The sequence below is a fragment of the Cupressus sempervirens genome, chromosome 9 (assembly GCF_028749045.1).
Source record: "Cupressus sempervirens isolate cs-2001-9-10 chromosome 9, ASM2874904v1, whole genome shotgun sequence".
Taxonomy (NCBI): domain Eukaryota; kingdom Viridiplantae; phylum Streptophyta; class Pinopsida; order Cupressales; family Cupressaceae; genus Cupressus; species Cupressus sempervirens.
In genome coordinates this window covers 504334322-504353279 of record NC_143126.1, presented here as the reverse complement: position 1 = coordinate 504353279, position 18958 = coordinate 504334322, and positions in this window count along the sequence as shown.

Here is an 18958-nt window from a genome sequence, read left to right as displayed (position 1 = left end):
TTATGGCTACTGATATAATTTTATGTTTTATATGCTTAGTAGGGATATGATTGTTGATAAGGGTTACTCTTTCTTGGAGCTAGACTTTATTTGGTTTTTGAAGTATAAAACTGGTATCAGTCAGATAAGTGAGAGGTGACTCCTAGCTATTCTGAAGCCTTTTCTTACTTTGGGGTTGGCCCTCCTTTCATTTGGCTTCTATCTGATACCTCAAAAACATTTGAATGATGAAAAACAAACCAACTCCTTTGCAATGTAATTTTACAACACTAGCACTTGTACCTACAAGTCTAAGATTACACTGATTATTAGGCTCAAGATTGTGTCCTCTCAAGAAATGATTGACAATATGTAACACAACCATTGTTGCATGAGTACCACATAAAATGCAATGGATATGTTATATGCAAAAGACATCTTGCTCATTTACTTACTCCCAGGTAGAATGATGCTAAAATGGTTAAAGTTTATTTGAAACATAGGAGATCACTTACAAACTTTTGCCACGAGGTCAATCTTCAACTTTGCAGTTTACTTTTATGTTAGAAGAACCAAAGAAAGATATCTACAAGGTTTTTACTTTGAAATTCATCAGTGTTCACAAGAACTACATTAGACATGGTTCTCTAAATAGAGATTATGCTGCTAGAGGTCATTTGTCTTCTTGGTTCCTTGGATGCTAACTTGGATAGTGCCTTGGATCTTTTCCTTTAATTTTTAATTCATTATTTGTTGATCATGAGACATGCAACCTTGGTTGAGAGAGATATTCATAGAATCATTTGATTTGATAACTTACTTGATAGACCTATTCATGTCATTCTAATAGAGTAATTAGGTTTGATTAGATTAACTCCTCTGAATTATCTTTTGGGTTTCTCTAAGTTGTTACAAACTATATTAAAATATGAAACATAAGAGAGCAATTGAATTACTTATATGAATGCAAGTCAACATTGTCTATTGAAGTTGCAAAACAAATCAATTTTTTTTGTCATTTGTAGGTAAAATCCATAATTTATCAGCCAAATTAACAATTCCAAGACCGACAAGAGGCAACAACATTAATCTATAAACATAATGGTTGCAGTTGTCTATACCCCAAGATTATCATTTGTTGGACCTATAATAAAATCTAACAATTTGCATATGTAATATTTTTAAGTAGAAGTTTTCTTAAACTTTCCAAGATTCAAAAATTAGTTTTTATGTTTTAAGATTAAGTGTATCTATCTATGTTTGAGAGTGTGAGTTAATACCCAAGATACTACATTGGGTCAAGCAATTACATAGATTGCATTCTTATGGTGTATTGGGATTACCTTTAGTTTAAGAGGATGCTAAATTCAATTTAATGTGAACATTTGAAGTACAAATAAAACTTCAAGTCCTTTATGTTATTAGATCCATGTCTATGGTCCTTGTAATCATGACAATCAAATCCATTCAATGACTTCCAATTAAAATAACTACTTCAGAGTTGACTAATTTTGGGATCATAATGAATTCACCAATTGAATGATGCATGCATCACAATGAATGTTAAGCTCACCACACATGGATACAACAACCCAAGATATGGACCAATGTAGCCAACAATTTGAGTTTACAAATCAATTAAGATGCAAAAATACCACTTTTCCTTTTAGTCAAAAACTATTTCCAAATCTAATTTTAGATACCTTGAATAAATCCATTTTAGGGTATGTGCAAGATCATGGTCAACCAAACTATGCTCTTAAGTGGCAATAAAAAATTAGAAAATCAGGGTTATGTCAACTTGATGTGCAATTTTCTACTTGTTATTAACTTTATATCAAAAAGTTGACAGAAGAGAATCTCTATCAAATTGAATCTAGTTTCTAAACTACTAGGACTTATCTCAAAAAAATAAAATTGATTGATCAAAATTTTGAATTTTAATGCAATATTACAAAAATAAGAAGTAGACGTATGCCTAACCACCTTAATCAAAATCAAATGTTAATATTTTTTAATAATATTCTAGATATAAGTAGTAGACTCATGCCTAGATGTGACACATATTTTTTGGATATTTTATTCTAAATAAATAATAATTAATTAATTTTTGACTTTAGTATTTTTGGAATAAAAAACTCTCATGTTTGACCACTTTAACTAATTCAAAACTCTGCAAAATTCAATTTTTCATTTCTTTTTCCTTATAGTAGAAGAAACATAGAATGTGATGCATCTTTTGGATTTAAAAAATGTTGTACCATTTGAAAGTTATAGTTATTTTTCAAGTAGTGTGTTAGTCAACACTTTATACGTAACTCCATTAGAAAATATGTAATAATTACTTACTAAACTCATAATTTGACAAACCTTACATTTATGGAAAGATAAGAACATTCTTAAGAAACTATTTTCATTTCATTAAATTTTGGTGAAAAAAAAGTCATCAACTACATGTTTGAAGTAAAAATCACATAAAAACAGGCCAAAAGCATATTTTAAGGAATTTTTAAAGTTGACCATATAGGTTTGGTATCAAAAGATATAGTAGACCTTATAAAGATATTAATTGTTTTCATTTAGTATCAAGGTGGGTGGCGAAAAAGTTGGAATAGATTTTGAAATTGTTTGAGATATTTTAGAACTACAGATTTTTTAGATCACCACTTTTTGGCACACCATGATCCTGCACATACCCTTCACACTTAACATATTTCACATATCAAAACTGAATCAGATATAGGAATAAACATATTTTCTTGATATGACCCTCAATACATAACACCATATTAGCTCTAAATATTCCCAACAACAGTGAAAATAAACTTAAATTATAAACAACTTCATAATTATAATTGATTAAAACAATTAAATTTTATATAGCTCAAAAAGAAAGCTGCAGATTTGGCATAAAATTTTGAGAAATATTATTGTAATATATGTATAATATTTGATACAATTAGAAATGTATGAAATAATATTGTACCAAATTAGTTAAAGATTCCCTACATCAGTGAAAAGAACCTTAAATTATAAACATCTTCCTAATTATAATTGATTAAAATAATTAAATTTTATATAGCTGGAAAAGAAAGCTGTAGATTTGGCATTAAAATCGAGGAAAAATAACTTTGATGTGTGTATAATATTAGATAAAATTAGAAATGTATGAAACCATATTTTTCTTGAAGATCTGCCAACCATCTTTATTTTGGAGCAACACATCCCCTCTATTTTGGAAAACAATGCTTTGTTGTCTTCAACGGGAACATATCTTACAGGCAAGTGATACTTCCTTTTTAGAACAATAGAATTACCACCCCTCCTCATGTACTACTCATGTATGAATCTATGAATAGTTAGTAACTTTTTACATTCATCCAAAGGCAAACTACACCACCTTAATCTACATAGACCTTGATATGATTCACATCTGCAAAAAGCTACATTTCCTCGTCCTAAGGAGTCAACGGTCCCACAGATATTTTAAATGCCAATATATAGTCTATTTTGGAATATCTTAGGAGCATCTCTCAATCCAAATATTGAGAGCTGAAATTATATAGCAACATCATTCAAATATTCCAATGTGGCTGAAAATTACATCCTTCCCTTCAACATTCTCTATATTCGTAGTCCAAAAAAAGTTGGAAAAAGGATTTTGACAAAATAAATAGAAGTAGTGTTTATTGAAAATCAACAAGAAGAAGGAAAGGAAAACTATAGTGCCAAAATATGAAACTATCAATGGCGCCAAATACCTTGGTATGTTTTAAATTTTTAGCTCCATTGAAGTTGTTGAATTCTATTTAGTATAGTGATTTTCAATAATAGAAGCAACTAAAGATGTACTAACCATATTTAGAATTGAAGTCCTCTGCTCTTTACCTATTCTGAAACATATTAAAAATCTCACCACAAGCTGGTGGTTCCCCAAATGTCAAAGCCACGAGTGAAATTATAAGAAATGAACAGTTTCGTGTCTTATTCATTAAAAATGGTTACGCATGACTGTACAATTTTGTTGAATAACTCATTTTTTCTAAGTTGAATAACTCATTTTTTTGAGCTATTTCTATCAAGATAAACTATTGTCAAATTAAATTTATGAGAGAGGCTACGTATATATTTGGATCTAAGCTTTTTGTAGGAAGATATTTTAACAATAGGAAGATATTTTAACAAAATTTCTAGAAATATTACAAGAACTTTATAGCTATGGTAGTGGTGAAAGAGATACAATTTTTCTTATGCAGAAGACATGAAAGTTAATTGTTTATTTTCCATGCTACAAAATTGGAACGCAGATAAACAACGTGAAGAGAAGAAGATGTTTCCTTCTAAAGGAAAGAGAGCTAACAATGAATTCTCCCTTTAGGGATACAGCGCTCCACATTTTTGTTCCAAATAGTAGCACCATCAAGGAGCGGGAAATTACCTATTATGCAGACTAAAGCCAAGTCTGCTATTGTTTTGTTCCTCTGATGTCTGGTTCATGTAACCAACAATTTAAGCATCAGAGATGATGGTGGAGATCAAGTGACGTTGAAATAGTGCATAAAATGAAGCTAACCATACCCGTTTGTATTTAGATGAACACCAATCCTTGGCGGCAACAACCCCATTTGGGTATGTTGATCCAGTACGCCAATGAGTTCTTGTGTAATGTCAATTCACACTGGGTTTATCTCTGAGGAGATTATGGTCGACGAACATGAGAACGTTGAAATTTCTTGTGAAGTTTGGTCAAACTATTATTTAGAACGCTTTCAGTCACAATTTAATCACATTCTAGGTTCCTCTATTTTTAATAGGGATGAGAAAATGTTTGCTACTGATGTGTTTTTCACATGTCACACATAATTCCTCAGAGTTTTGTTTAATGAGGAAATAACAACTACCATATAAAATTTATTTAGTGGAAATAGAGATTATGTTTTTACTAAGTAAGATGGTGTCGTAGTTAGAATATGTCTAACTGAAAACTTAAATAGCTTTAAAAATTGAATTAGTCCCACAGAATTATTGTTTAAGTTTAAAATGTATTTCAAGTGAAAGTTATTAGCCATCATAGTGCACTTTTGTAACAGTCTTGAATCTTGAATCTTATATTGCTTAAATTTTTAAAAGGTATTTTTGCACTGGAATATAGCAATTCTTAAACATGACAGACTAAGGAAAAAAATAAGCTTACAAGAGGTAAGTCAACTTTGACTATTTAATACTTTTAACCTTAGAATTAAGCTTTTGTGTGTGATTTTGAGAATTAAGCTTTAGCGTGTCATGTTTAAGCTTGCATTGAAATATTCAATTAATATTAGATAATAAAATATTATTGTAATAAATACAAATTATTATTTTAAACTTATAATTAAGTATATTTAATATTTAACTCCATGAGATATAAGCCTTTTAAAAGAAGATTTCATATATGACATAATTGATTTTCATAATAATATCACGTACTTCTTCTCAAATGAATATTATTAGGATATTTTAGTTTCCAATGACATTTAAAACAATAACTAAACATTTATAAAATCAGAATTGAAGCACTTTTTCTTATAATACATTTCACATACATTTTTTATTTTATTTTACATAGATATTTATTATTATTCCTTTTATTTTTACATAAATATTTATTATTATGCCATTAAAATAATAATTTCTCCTATTTCTCCTATTGATAATCATCTTCTATATCTTCTTTCATTCCCAAGCATCCTAGTTCCAACTCCTACATGCAATTTTCACAAAAATTATCTTAGATTTTATCTTTCAAGAAAACTGCCTCTTTCTTGCTACTTCTACATAGGATTTCTAAGTAAGCATCACATATTACTGAATAATCAAAACTAAACGATTCTTTGTAAACTTAAAATTTTCCTCTATAAATAAAAAGTCTCTCTCTGTAAACATATTTCAGCACCAAAATTTGTGGCCGATCCCAAAGAATGACCAAATATTAATAAATGTTATATACTTTTTATCCTATATAGAAAATCGCCATGAATAAACATGGAAAGAAATAAAGAATATTAAATCGGCATGAAGAAATTTGATAATGATTGTTAATATTCCCTCAACCGATGATTATTATAATTGTTACATTTCACTACAATTGGGCTGTATCCATTTCTTACAAATGCTTACATTACTGAATACGGTATAATATTTACAGGCTACTTCAACCCAAAATCAATTGGTAAAGAGCAATGGAATAAGATGTATGTTAAGCTCTTGTGAGGCAAAGTAGGCTACTTATATCACCCGGACTTGGACCAGACGGCAGTTTATTTCTCAATATGTTTCCTGATGATCTCCAACTGCTCTTGACACCACCATCGTTAATATATGCGTGACCAACTCCTGGGCTTGGCCCTGAAGGCAGTTTGTTCTTCAGCGTGTTTGCAGATCTCTTGATTAGAACCGGGTGTTCGTGTTCGTGGTGGGAATGAAGGGAATGCTTGTGCTTGTGCTTTACCATTCTACGCGCATCTGCAATCTCAATATTACAAAGTATTGTGATGAGGAGGAAGAGCGTCAACAATGTTTTCAAGGCCATATAATTTCCTCTACACATTGTCATCGCAAGAGATCACCGCCGCTAAAGTAGAATTCGATGAATCTGGTAATGAGACTGTTGAATGTTTTTATTGACTCTAAATAATATGCAATTTAAGAGAGCAGATGAGTCGAAATAGTTTCTGATCTGGGGCTCAGTGAAGTTGTGTACAAAGAAACGAAGGCATCGATCTGATATATATAGAGAGAGAGAGAGGAAAAATATGTTGACTGATTTGTTTTGCAAGCGTACGCAGTTACGTTTACAATGAAATATTGGAAACTGTAACCGCGTGAAGGAATAAGTCAATCTTGACCAAGTCTTGTCCGCACGAGTAATGCCCAAGCTTCTGCGTTTCACCAGACTTTTTCTCTGGTAAATTAAAATTCACAAATTCAGCCACGTTGTCTGATAGTGGAAAAATGAGTTGAGTTGTTGCGCTTGCTGACAAATTTCAGTCAACGCTGACTTTTTCTTTCACCTGATAATCTCCAATTTTGTACTATGTGCGAAGGTAAGATTTGGAATAGTATTCCTTTCTATGACATGTTGCTGGGGGATTTAAAATTTAAGATATTTGTCTCGGACATCTTTTCTACTTTGTGGAAGGCATGGTCTCATGTTAAGGTGCTCCTTTTAGGAAAAACTATTATTCCTAGTATATCTCCCTCCTATGTTGTGAGTGATAAGTCTATTTGGTGGGATATTATGTTCTTAAATAATAAATTTAAAGATGATAGATCCTTCCACTCCATATTGATTTCAAGGAGATCACTAAGGTGAAGCCCTTTCAAATATTTGACACAGTTAGATAGGCTCCATAAATGTTGATCCTAATAAGGTTTTTTCAAGGCTCAAATGCCTACCACAAAAATGCCATCCACCAAACCGAATGGTTGGTTATTGTCATTCCTTAATTATTTTAAAATTATCAAAACAATTATATTGTAATTTTAATTTAATATTAAGTAATAAGAAATGGTAGATTTGGTAGGCTACGTAGACTTTACCTTACCAAAGGAGAGTAGCCTTTACCCATGGTTACCAACCAACTAGAAGTTCAGTTGTTCACTTTGAGTGTTAAGTACAGGTAAAAATTATTTATTAGCAAAGTTGTCGTTACCAACCAATTGGAAGTTGAGTTGTTCACTTTGAGTGTCAATTGATTTTTACTTTTTTAATGTACATTTGCATTCAATATCTCAATAAATCCTTACTGTTTAGACTTTGCATGTAATATTACAACTTCGATAACTATGTCTCTTTATGGTGATCTTGTGGGTTCAAATTGAATTAAAGTTTTTTATTTATAGAAAATATGATTAAATTTTGATTTATATTTTTTAATATAAATTCTAAGTATTTAATTGGAATTATATTTTTTATTTTTGTTATGTTATATGTATACATATTTCTTATACCCAACTTTTGCAAATCTCATTATCATTGTCATTTCATTTCTGGTTTCTCATTTCTGATAACAAATTCCTTTGGGGAAGAATATATGGAAGTGATCTAATAGAAATATTTTTGCTATCTAATTGTGATTTTGTTTAACATCTAAATTATTTAATCACCTTCTATTGACATGTCTAAAAATAAAAAAATAAAAAACCATATATAATAATTACAACATTAAAATTGCAACACTAAAAGAAAGTGATAATGAATAATAAAAAATAAAAAATTAGCATTTTTCATCTATAGTCCAACACAATGCCAAAAGTTGGCCCTATCCATGGTTAAACATTCATATGATGGAAAACAAACCAACTCCTTTGCAATGTAATTTTATAACATTATCTATACATTTCTTCATTGAGCACTATGTGTTTCTCAATGCCCACAAATGCCGAACATTTGTATTTCTTAATATTGCGTCAATATGCTTCTTGATCTCCAATTACTTTCATTTATGTATGCGCTAATTCAATTGTCACCCTGATTCATCCACACGTTTCTTAATTGAACGGAAATCCAATATATAGTGAAAGCTTAAAAAATATCTACATATGTTGGGGAATGCATTTGATTTGCTAAGTAATGAGATTGATTTCATTCCCCATGCTTGAAAAATTTTATTTTCCTTCCATACTCGATCACAATTGCAATTTGCCGCCAAAGCCACAAATGAAAAAGCCAAATTTGAGATAAAATAAATGTGTTTACACGTGGTTTGAGAAAGTGACTCGAAAATAATTTTGGACATTGAAATAGAGTAGGTGAGGTGTGTTCACATCGTGTTTATCTTTGAGGAGATTAATGTCAATGAACATGAGAACGTCAAAATTTCTTGTGAAGTATGGTCAGGCATAGTTTTATCACATTCTAGGTTCCTCTGTTTATAATAGGGAGGAGAAAAAGTTTGCTAGTGATGTGTTTTTCACATGTCACACATAATTCTGAAGAGTATTCTTGAATGAGGAAATAGTAGTCACCATATATAATTTTAAATGAACTTGAGATAAGAAATTTATTATTGTATAACATTATTAGTTCCTGCCTATGGTAGGAATTATAATACATTCATGCAAATGATTTTAGTTTTTCAATCTGACCAATGAAATTAAAATATTTTACTACTTCTATAACCTAATGTAATGTTTCTTTTTTTAAACTATTTTTCTAATGTAGAAAATTTTGTTTATTTCACGTTTCATTGGCTATGGTCAATTTAGGCAAGGAAGAAATTATTTTTCCCAAAAGAAAAATAGGAGGAAAGTAAAAGGCATATTGATAGTTATGAACAAAAAATAATAAATACGTTGACATACATATCTCTGACATATATACTGTTGCATATCTGGGCCACTTAAAACTTTTCATTTGTATTTGGTCAGTGGGAAGTGATTAAAGATTCATTAATGCTTGTGGGAATTGATTAAACATTTATTAATGCTTCTAGTTAGTGGCATTCATCTGCATATGATATATTAAATTAGAAACATCATGTTCTTCTTCTATAGTTGACATTGAGATCTCGATCAAGTAATGATGAGGAACTATTTCCCATTTACTTGTATGCTATTTCTACTTCATTTGCTTAGCATTTTGGTGCATTTCACTTGAAAGCTGGAACAGGTACTCAGGCAATAGAATTTGTAGATTTCATAGTGTTTCAAGCGCTATCAACATTTCTCTCCACACTGACGCTTTAACGTTCCATCGATGTTGTAGGTATTTCTTCGTAGCTTTATAGCCCTATGAGCATTTCTCTCAACACTGACGACTTCAAATTTGGAGATTTTTTAACTAGAAAAATGATGACTTGAAATTTGGAGCTTTTCAAACTGGAAAAGTGATGACTTCAAATTTGGAGCTTTTCAAATACTCAAGAAGGTAAAATGTCTCATTTTCTTATGATCAACTTCAACTTTATGGGTTTTTCAAATACATATGTTGGGGAAAATTTATGTTTCCCCATTGTATGTAGTGGTTGTATATATTTAAGCTCTAAATTTGGCTCCATTTCGTTAAAAGTCTGAGGCCAACATCACTTGCATTTTCACATTAAAACCCTCTTTGCAAAGGCTTCAAAGCCTGGAAAACATTGAGAAATTAAATTAAAACCCTCTTTATACAATTAAATTGTCTATTGAATGCATTTCCCACATATTCTCTTCTTAATAAAAAAATTAATTGTGGAAAATGGTCAAATTTGTAAAAGTTTGCAGATGCTTCTAAGTGCAGCCTGTCATAGATAACAATAAAACCGTGTAACTACACTAGGTTTTCTTGATTTTCTTCTCCAAATCCCTGCGCTGAATAACTTTGTTGGGATGTTTCTCAATCTTCTAGTCTATGAGTTACTTTACTTTGATTGGTAAATTTGACTTATTCATTGCATTGGGCTTAGATGACAGTGCGACAATGGAAGGGCGTATCTTCATCAAGCTCACTCAAATTGGCCTAGCACTTGCATTTGGCTTCAATGGTTGGGGATATGCCAACCTTAGAATTCGATGTGATAATATGCTCAATTGAAAACTTGACACTTTCAGATTTTGAGTGTGACAGTTTATTTAATTCAACATTTAACATTTAACTTTGATTGAACATATCAAATTTAGTATGTCTCTCATTTCTCCCTTATGAAAGCCTTGGTGATTTACCACATGAGGTCATTATATTAGAGTCTTAGACTATTTTTCTTACTTTTTAGTAATTAATTTCCAATTGTTCTCTTCATCAATCAAAGTTATTCTGATTCCTTCAACTCAAAAAAAAGAAAATTAGTCTTTCGAAGTTTTTATTTAAGCTCTAAACTCTAACACTGTAGAATTTTTTTCTAAGATAACAAGAATTTTGGGACTAGGTCTATGCAATGCATATTTAGTGTATACTATAAACAGTTGAACATGTTATATTATAATATTTTGAACTAAGTGATCCTAGGAGAGTAGAGAGTAGTAATAATAGTTATGAGACGTGGACAAGGCAAGGCTAGTAGTTTAGAAATTTTGCTAAAATTGGGATGTTAAAACCTAATGAAGTATAGGATACTTTACTAAGACAATTTCTTAGGTTTTAACTTACATTACAACTGATAGGAAATGTGCCTTAGTGCCATCAAAATATATAAACTCTTTTGTTCTTGTCCTACATAGTGAAAAATATGGAATATAAGATGGATTTGCAAGGCTTGTTTTCTCTTGAGTTTGATCATGAGGTTGTCACCTAAACATGAAGAAACAAGTTCATTCCATAGCAGAGACCAGAAGGCAAGTTGGATGGAAGAACTATATTTTTTTTGTTTGTTTTTCTTTTTAGATCAATACCATTTTGGCAAGGTTTTTAGTGAGTTGCATTCAGTGTGAGTGGGTTTTTTTTTAAATCTTTTAAAGGTGTTTTTTCCCCAAATCTTAGTGGGGTTTTTTGCTATGTTCCTATACTATTTAAGGACAATTTCACATATTAAAATATGTTCAGATTGCTTCCTTTTGAAGTATTATTTGAACTCCCATTTGTTCTTATAAGTCAAAGAGATATTAGTAGACATAAAGAGTGTGGCATTATTATCATCACATATAGGTAAAATGGTGCCAACAGGGCAAACATATGGGCATTTGTTTCTGAACAACCAATGTGCAAATATCAGTGTAAGGGCTTCCTAAACTTATGTGGCCACTCTGTTCAAATTGAGTTGTTACATTTTTTGAGTTAATAGGTGTATGAAAAAAAATGTATTTAAAAAAAATTTCTAACCGTAGATGACAGTTCCATTAAGTACCATTTTTTATTTCTTTTTATAAAATTCACCTTCATTTTTTATTTAAGGGATTTAGTTGGGTTCTTGGTGATGTTAATGTTCAAATATCAGTACGAGGGCTTTGCAAACTTATGTGGCTACTCTGTTCAAATTGAACTAGTACATTTTTGGAGTTAATAGGTGTATGAAAATAAATATAATTTAAAAGAAAATTCTAACCGTAGATGCCAGTTCCATTAAGTACTATTTTTTTCTTTTTTCCCTAAAATTCACCTTCATTTTTTATTTAAGGGATTCAGTTGGGTTCTTTGTGATGTTAAAGGATGGCTAGATGGCTGGAGACATTAAATTTGTTCATTTTTGGTAAAATATTTAGATTTAATGACTGCATTACTATTTTTTCTATTTTTTTTCTTTTACTAATATAAATGTTTTAAGTTTTTGATTAAATATTTACTAGTGTATAAAGATGACAATTGATATTGTTTACCCTTGCAAAAGATTTCAAATGATCTAGAGCAGTTGATTGCAAATACAGAAGCACCAGGTAAACTATTGGTTTCTTCATCACAGGTGTAAAGTTGTAAATGAAATGCTTGATTGCTTCAAATTTTAAATCATTTATTTTGAAATTGGTTTAAAACATATATAATTAGATCTTCTCTGTAGTCTTGTATATACACACACATACATATACATGTACAGAAGAAATATAGCTTCTACAATGTATTATTAACTGAATTTTCTAATCTTTATCACTAACTAAATATTTTTTATTACCAAAAATAGATATCAATTTTCAATTGCAATTTCACCACATTGCATAAGGAGTCAAGACACGTGTAAGTTATTTGTTACTTCTCCATTTCAAAAACACTTGTCATGTTTACTGAATCTAATAGTCATATCTATATTTTTTTGATATAAGCAACATAGTGTTCTGTTTTCCTAAAGATAATAGTTAGAGTTAGATTCTGTGAACATAGCCAAAATAATTACATAATATGGTGTCACCAAAAAAAAGGAAAATAGAAAACATTAAAACTGTAGATGTAGAGAACTATAAAAACAAAAGCTTAAAACCATTCTTCAACATTGACAATGTACTTAAGCAAGAAGGATTGTCTAGGATTCCAACATTTACATATAATGTTGGAGACTGCCTATTTGATTCATTACAACTTATGCTCGAGAATCAGTATGCATCAACTAATCTTTGCAAAGGAACTATTCAACACTTTTTGAATAGTCTAAAAAAATAAGAATTAGAGGCAATTGATTCTTACAACTATGAATTATATCTAGAGATACTTTATGAATTACATAAAGTTAGCAACTGTGAGACATATTTGCGAAGAATGCAAAAAATTGCAAATCCTAAAATAATTAATAATGAACTAGGTCTTTGGGGAGATATATTTTGCATATGATGGTTGTCCAAATGGTTGAATATAGAAATATGTATTTGGTCATCTACAATGGGGAAAAAATACTTGCATTTTAATGAATCTTTAATGACTAAACCATACTCGCTTCTTTTCCATGATGATAACCCACTTTCTAGCCATTTTGAACCACTAATACAAACAGTGACACCAAGTTTGCAAAACCAACAAAAACTACATTTTTCTCAATTTAAAAAATCAATTAGAAATACTACATAAAATCAAGTAACAAGAAATGTGAACATGAAAACTATGAGCACAATAAATGAAAACTATAGAAAACCAGACAATAACCAAAAGGAGCTCGTGAAACAGAACACTTGCGTCCAAAAATTAAAAACTAGCATTCAAAAGAACAGTCAACAAAAATAGCCTACAAAACAAACATCTTCTCTTCGAAAGTTAAAAAAGAGCATTTGAAACAATAATCTAGAACAAATCTTTAAAAAAAGGAGTAGAACATTATCTACAATTGAAGTATTCTAAAACATAATTGAGGACACACCAATACACATGTGCAGTGTGTGTCAAACATTACATTTTAAGAAAGACAAAAAAGAAATTCTTGAACAAAAGCAAACTTATTGCAGGATAATCAAATCAAATTGCAACACATTATCAAATTCTATTTGTCACAAATGTAATAATGCATTAAAGAAATACAAGATTCCTCAATATGCTACACCACATAAAATTCTAATGAACAAGCCAATGCAATATGTGCAAATGCCAACATAATTAGAAGAACGTGTTGTTTCATTGTGAATTGCATTTGCACAAATTTGAGAATTGGAACACAAAAGATCTCAGGTTGTCTTAACTGGTTTAATAATCAATGTCCATATAGATACTAATGTTACAAAAAGAGCTCTGCCTTTATCAACTATCAATACAACAATAATTTTTGTCTCCTCGAAAAGAAGACTAGAATACAAAAATGCATTTCAAAAGAGAATGGTATGACCAAAAACTATTATGCAAGCTATTCAACAGCTAATAACAAGAACATTGTACAAAATGCAACATGTCAAACTCAATAGAAATTGGAAACAAGTTTTAGAAACAAATAATGAGGTTGCTGAAAAGAATGACCTAAATAACACTAAAACTGAGTGTGAAAGTGACATTGAGAATGAACTTTGTGAAACTTTGGTAGATGGATTTATAGAATCTATAAACATACATAAAATGCAAGACAAATTAGTGAAAATTGCACTTACACAAAACTAATGTCCGATTGAAATATTCAAAGACAAATATGCAGAGGAAATAAATTTTCCAACACTATTTTTCAAAAAATTGCAAAGTGGGAATTATTGCACTCACAAAGATATTTTTCATATCACACAACAAATATTTTCTTCAAAACAATAAAAATACTAATAGATCAAGTCATGTCCACAATGTGGATAAGAATTTGTAAATGACAACTAAAAGGAAGGAAGCTATTAGAAAGAGATGTTAAACACAAACCAAACTTAGAAAAATACTAAAATCAGATATAGGGTACGTCAACTTCAAAAGAATTTGTATATATCTAGACTATGCACATCAACTAAAAAAAATGCCTTTGCTATGATATGGCAACTAGGACCTCCAACATTTTTTCTCATATTTACTAGTGCTGAACAAAATTGGAAGGCCTTAATGAAGACACTCAAACAACTATACAACAATCATTAGTCAACAACACAAAAATAAATAAAAAATGATAGAAGAACTTACCACACATAAACTAATTAAAAATTATCCAATAACTTGTGTGTAGTACTATAGACATCAGATAAATGCCCTAAAAAAATGATACTTTCAAACCAATCTTTTTTTGGAAATGTAGTATATTTCTTTTCAGTAACGAAATTTTAGAATCGCAGAAATGAACATAATCACTTTCTCATATGGGTGAAGGATGTTCCTGTCTATGGAAAGCAAAGTAATGAAAGTATTACAGATTTCATCAATACATATCTTGTATGTGAAACAAAAAATTTTGATCCAAATATTGTTATTCTCCATAGACATTATCATACAAAGCAATGCAAAGGATCAAGAAATAAACATTGTAGACAAAACTTTCTATTTCCACCAATTAGAAGAATGATAGTACTTGAGCCCTTGCCTAAAAAAGACAAAAGCATAAGCTCAATAGCCAACAAAATTTAGTAAAAACTTGAAGTTGCAATGTACGACATTTTTTACATTTGACAACTTCCTAAATGAAATAGACATAACTGAAGAAAATTACATTATTGCTTTAAGGTCAACAATACAAAGACCAATAGTCTTTCTCCAAAAGAATCCCTCACAAATTTGGAATAATAGCTTTGGCAAAAAGAAACCTCTTCTATAGAAAGCCAATACAAATGTACAGCTTATTCTTAATGCATATGTAGCCGCAATGTATTTTAGTTCATACACAGAAAAAGTTGATAAGTCTATGACAAATGGTTTCTAGAAAATACGTGATGATCATCAACAAGATAATATAGATGTACTCAAAATGATAGACAAATTTGAAAATTCTCTACTAAACTTACAACAAATGTCCACTCAACAAGCAACTCATCTAGTTTTAGCACTACCACTACACTCCACTTCTAGAAAATGCATGTTTATTGATACACAGTCACATAATGATCGTACATTTATACTGAAACCAATAGAGCAGTTAAAGAAAGAACACAACAACTTAAAAAATATGATGTGCAAATCATTAATTAAATATTACCTATGCCACCTGCAAGCTATTGCTAATTTAAGTCTAACAAAATTCGTATCGAGTTATAAAAAAGATGGAACTAAGCTTGAACCAAAAGCTAAACAAAACATCATATGTTTCATTAATCTCAATAAACATTTATAGCTAGAAAACTATTGTAGAGAACAATTATTGCTAAATGTTCTATTTATTGTAACTGAAGATACATTTAAACAAAATTACAGCTCATGAGAAAAAACTTACATGCATAATGAAAATATAATTTAGCACAATTGAGCAAAGTTTTCAGACAACACAAATTCAATGTGGGGTTATATTGACTGTGCTATTGATGAAATAGATGATAGCAAAGAAAACAAAGACAATATTTGCCAACAACCAATAATTGAAAAACTTGACGAACACTATGACATGCATTAAAATATAAAAACTAAACTTTTCAACAACTCCAAAAATACAAACTCAAAATCTTTTGAAATCGTACAACTCCCTCAAATAATGAACAATAATGAGTACTATACCTTAAGGAGAAAGTTTAATGTAAAGCAACAAACAATTGTCAAGGATATTGTAATAAAAAAGCTTAAGGACATAAAAACTCCTCTGCATCTTTTCTTAACTAGAGGAGCTAGAACTAGGAAAAAATTTACAACAACAACCATTTTTCAAGCACTTATTCACATTTATAGTAATTTCATTGACAAAAATTTAGAGAAACATAAAGGTTTAATAACTGCATATATAAGAAAAAGGGCATACAATATAGGTGGAAGTACAGTGCATTCAAATTTTCACATACTTTTTAACAAATTAGATTTCATTCCACTCAGTACAAAAACATTAGATACAATGTCAAAGAACTATAGTTAACTACATGTACTTCTCATAGATGAAATTTTACTAGTAGGTTCCACCTTCTTACATTACATTGATAAACGAATACGTGACATAATGCAATTGTCAAAAGCATACTTTAGCAATCAAGACATAATTTTCTATAGAGATTTCTATCAAGCACTTCCAATACTTGACTCAGCTATTGTTGATAACAAAGCATCGACAATAGAATTAATGCCTTATAACTTTTGGACTGATAATGTGGAATGTTATTTACTAGCTAGTACAATGTATAAGAAAGGTGAGAAATTTATTTCAATTCTAAATAACATACATTTAGGACAACATACACATGATGATATAGACTATCTCAATGAAACCTATCTTCAACCCCCACCTATCGATCCAACATTTTCATATCTATTTTACAAGAAAAAATATGTGACTACATACAACAATATGCTTTCCAAAGTACCTGGAGACTATATTATATTAGATGCAATAGACCTTGAAGATAAAAAATTTAACGCAATGTGACTGTATACACAAACAATGATTCTACTAGTTCAAATAGTTGTAAAGCCAAATATTCTTGTTGAAATTTTTGTAGGAAACTACAACACAAAGGATGGGCTAGTAAATGAGTTAGACAAAATATTTAAGGCATATACCAAACAACAAGAACTTGACATAGTTTGGATACAGTTTAACAATGCGAAAATAGGCCAGGAACAAAGAAATAAATTATGCCAGTATTACGTTCAAGGCATTCAAAAAGACTGGGTTCCAATTTTTTAAATTGCAAGACCCATTCCCAAAATATCAAGTACTAGGAAATTTTGAATTACAAAATAATTTCCAATACAAGTAGCATGTGCTAGGATAGTACATAGAGTCCAAGGCCTGACAATGAACGATCTTGCATTTGATCCTAGTGGCATAACACAATATGGCTTGACATACACAACACTTTCAAGAACAAGAACAATTAATTCATTGTACCTCTTAAAACCTTTGATTCCAAAAAACTTCAAAATTTACAAAAAAATCCATCATGAAAGTTTCGGCTATACTCAAATGCAACATGAAAACTTGAAAGTCAACTGTATTGTAGAACTCACAATGAACACATATTGCTATGCACACTGAACACACATAGCCTACATGCTCATGCAAATGACATTTTAAATGATTGGAATATCATGTCCACTAATATCATATGTCTACAACAACTATTTTTTCTTTCATGCAACACTGATGTTTTTTTGGAAAATATAATAACTATTCAATGCATCATATACATGGTATAACAATACTTACTTTAAGCAATCTCCTAATAACCAATTCAATAGAACACGTATCAAAAAATATTGAAGTTATAACAATTACCATCAAACAATCAGATTCTCAACTCGATGTTTCTAATGTTTACATACAACCACATACAACAATTGTCGAAATCAAAACACTAATTATTGAAATAGCTACAAGCTACATATCAAAAAACAAGTTTTACATTGTTGAAGATTTCAACATAGACATGTCTACACAAAACATAACCACAACAGCACTTACAAAGCATATGCAAAAATATAGTATTCAATTCATGTTAAATCAAACACATAGCATAAAAAAACCACTCATTGATCATGTATAGAGAAATTCACCAACAAATACATGCTCCATCTACAAAACTAAAACATACTGAACAAACCATCTTGCAACATTCATTCAACTATATGCAATTTAATTCTAACTTGCGTTATGTCTACAACAGAAATGACTCCACCAAAGTGACTAGCAAGTGAACCACCACAAGATCAATAGGAGCCCACTAAAAGCTATCTTGAATCTAAACTTTGCAATCTCTTTATTCTTGCAATCTTTTCATGCTTGCAAATATTTGAAAATTAAAATAATTTATCATTAATTGTTATAAAGAGAAAAGAAGACAATGAACCATGTATATTAATAGAAAATTTAAATGCAAAAAAAGTAGGCCAAACTTTCAAAGGTGATGTCTTAATAGTTTACAAAGCTTTCTTGGACAAAGTAACCAGAACACATGAAGTTTTACGTGCTGACCTTATAGATTCCGAAGGAGAGCTCACTATAACACTAAATTTAAGTGACAATAAACTTCTCAATAGACATGAAAGTAAAATAATTCCAAGCATGGCATTAAGAATAATAGACCTTGA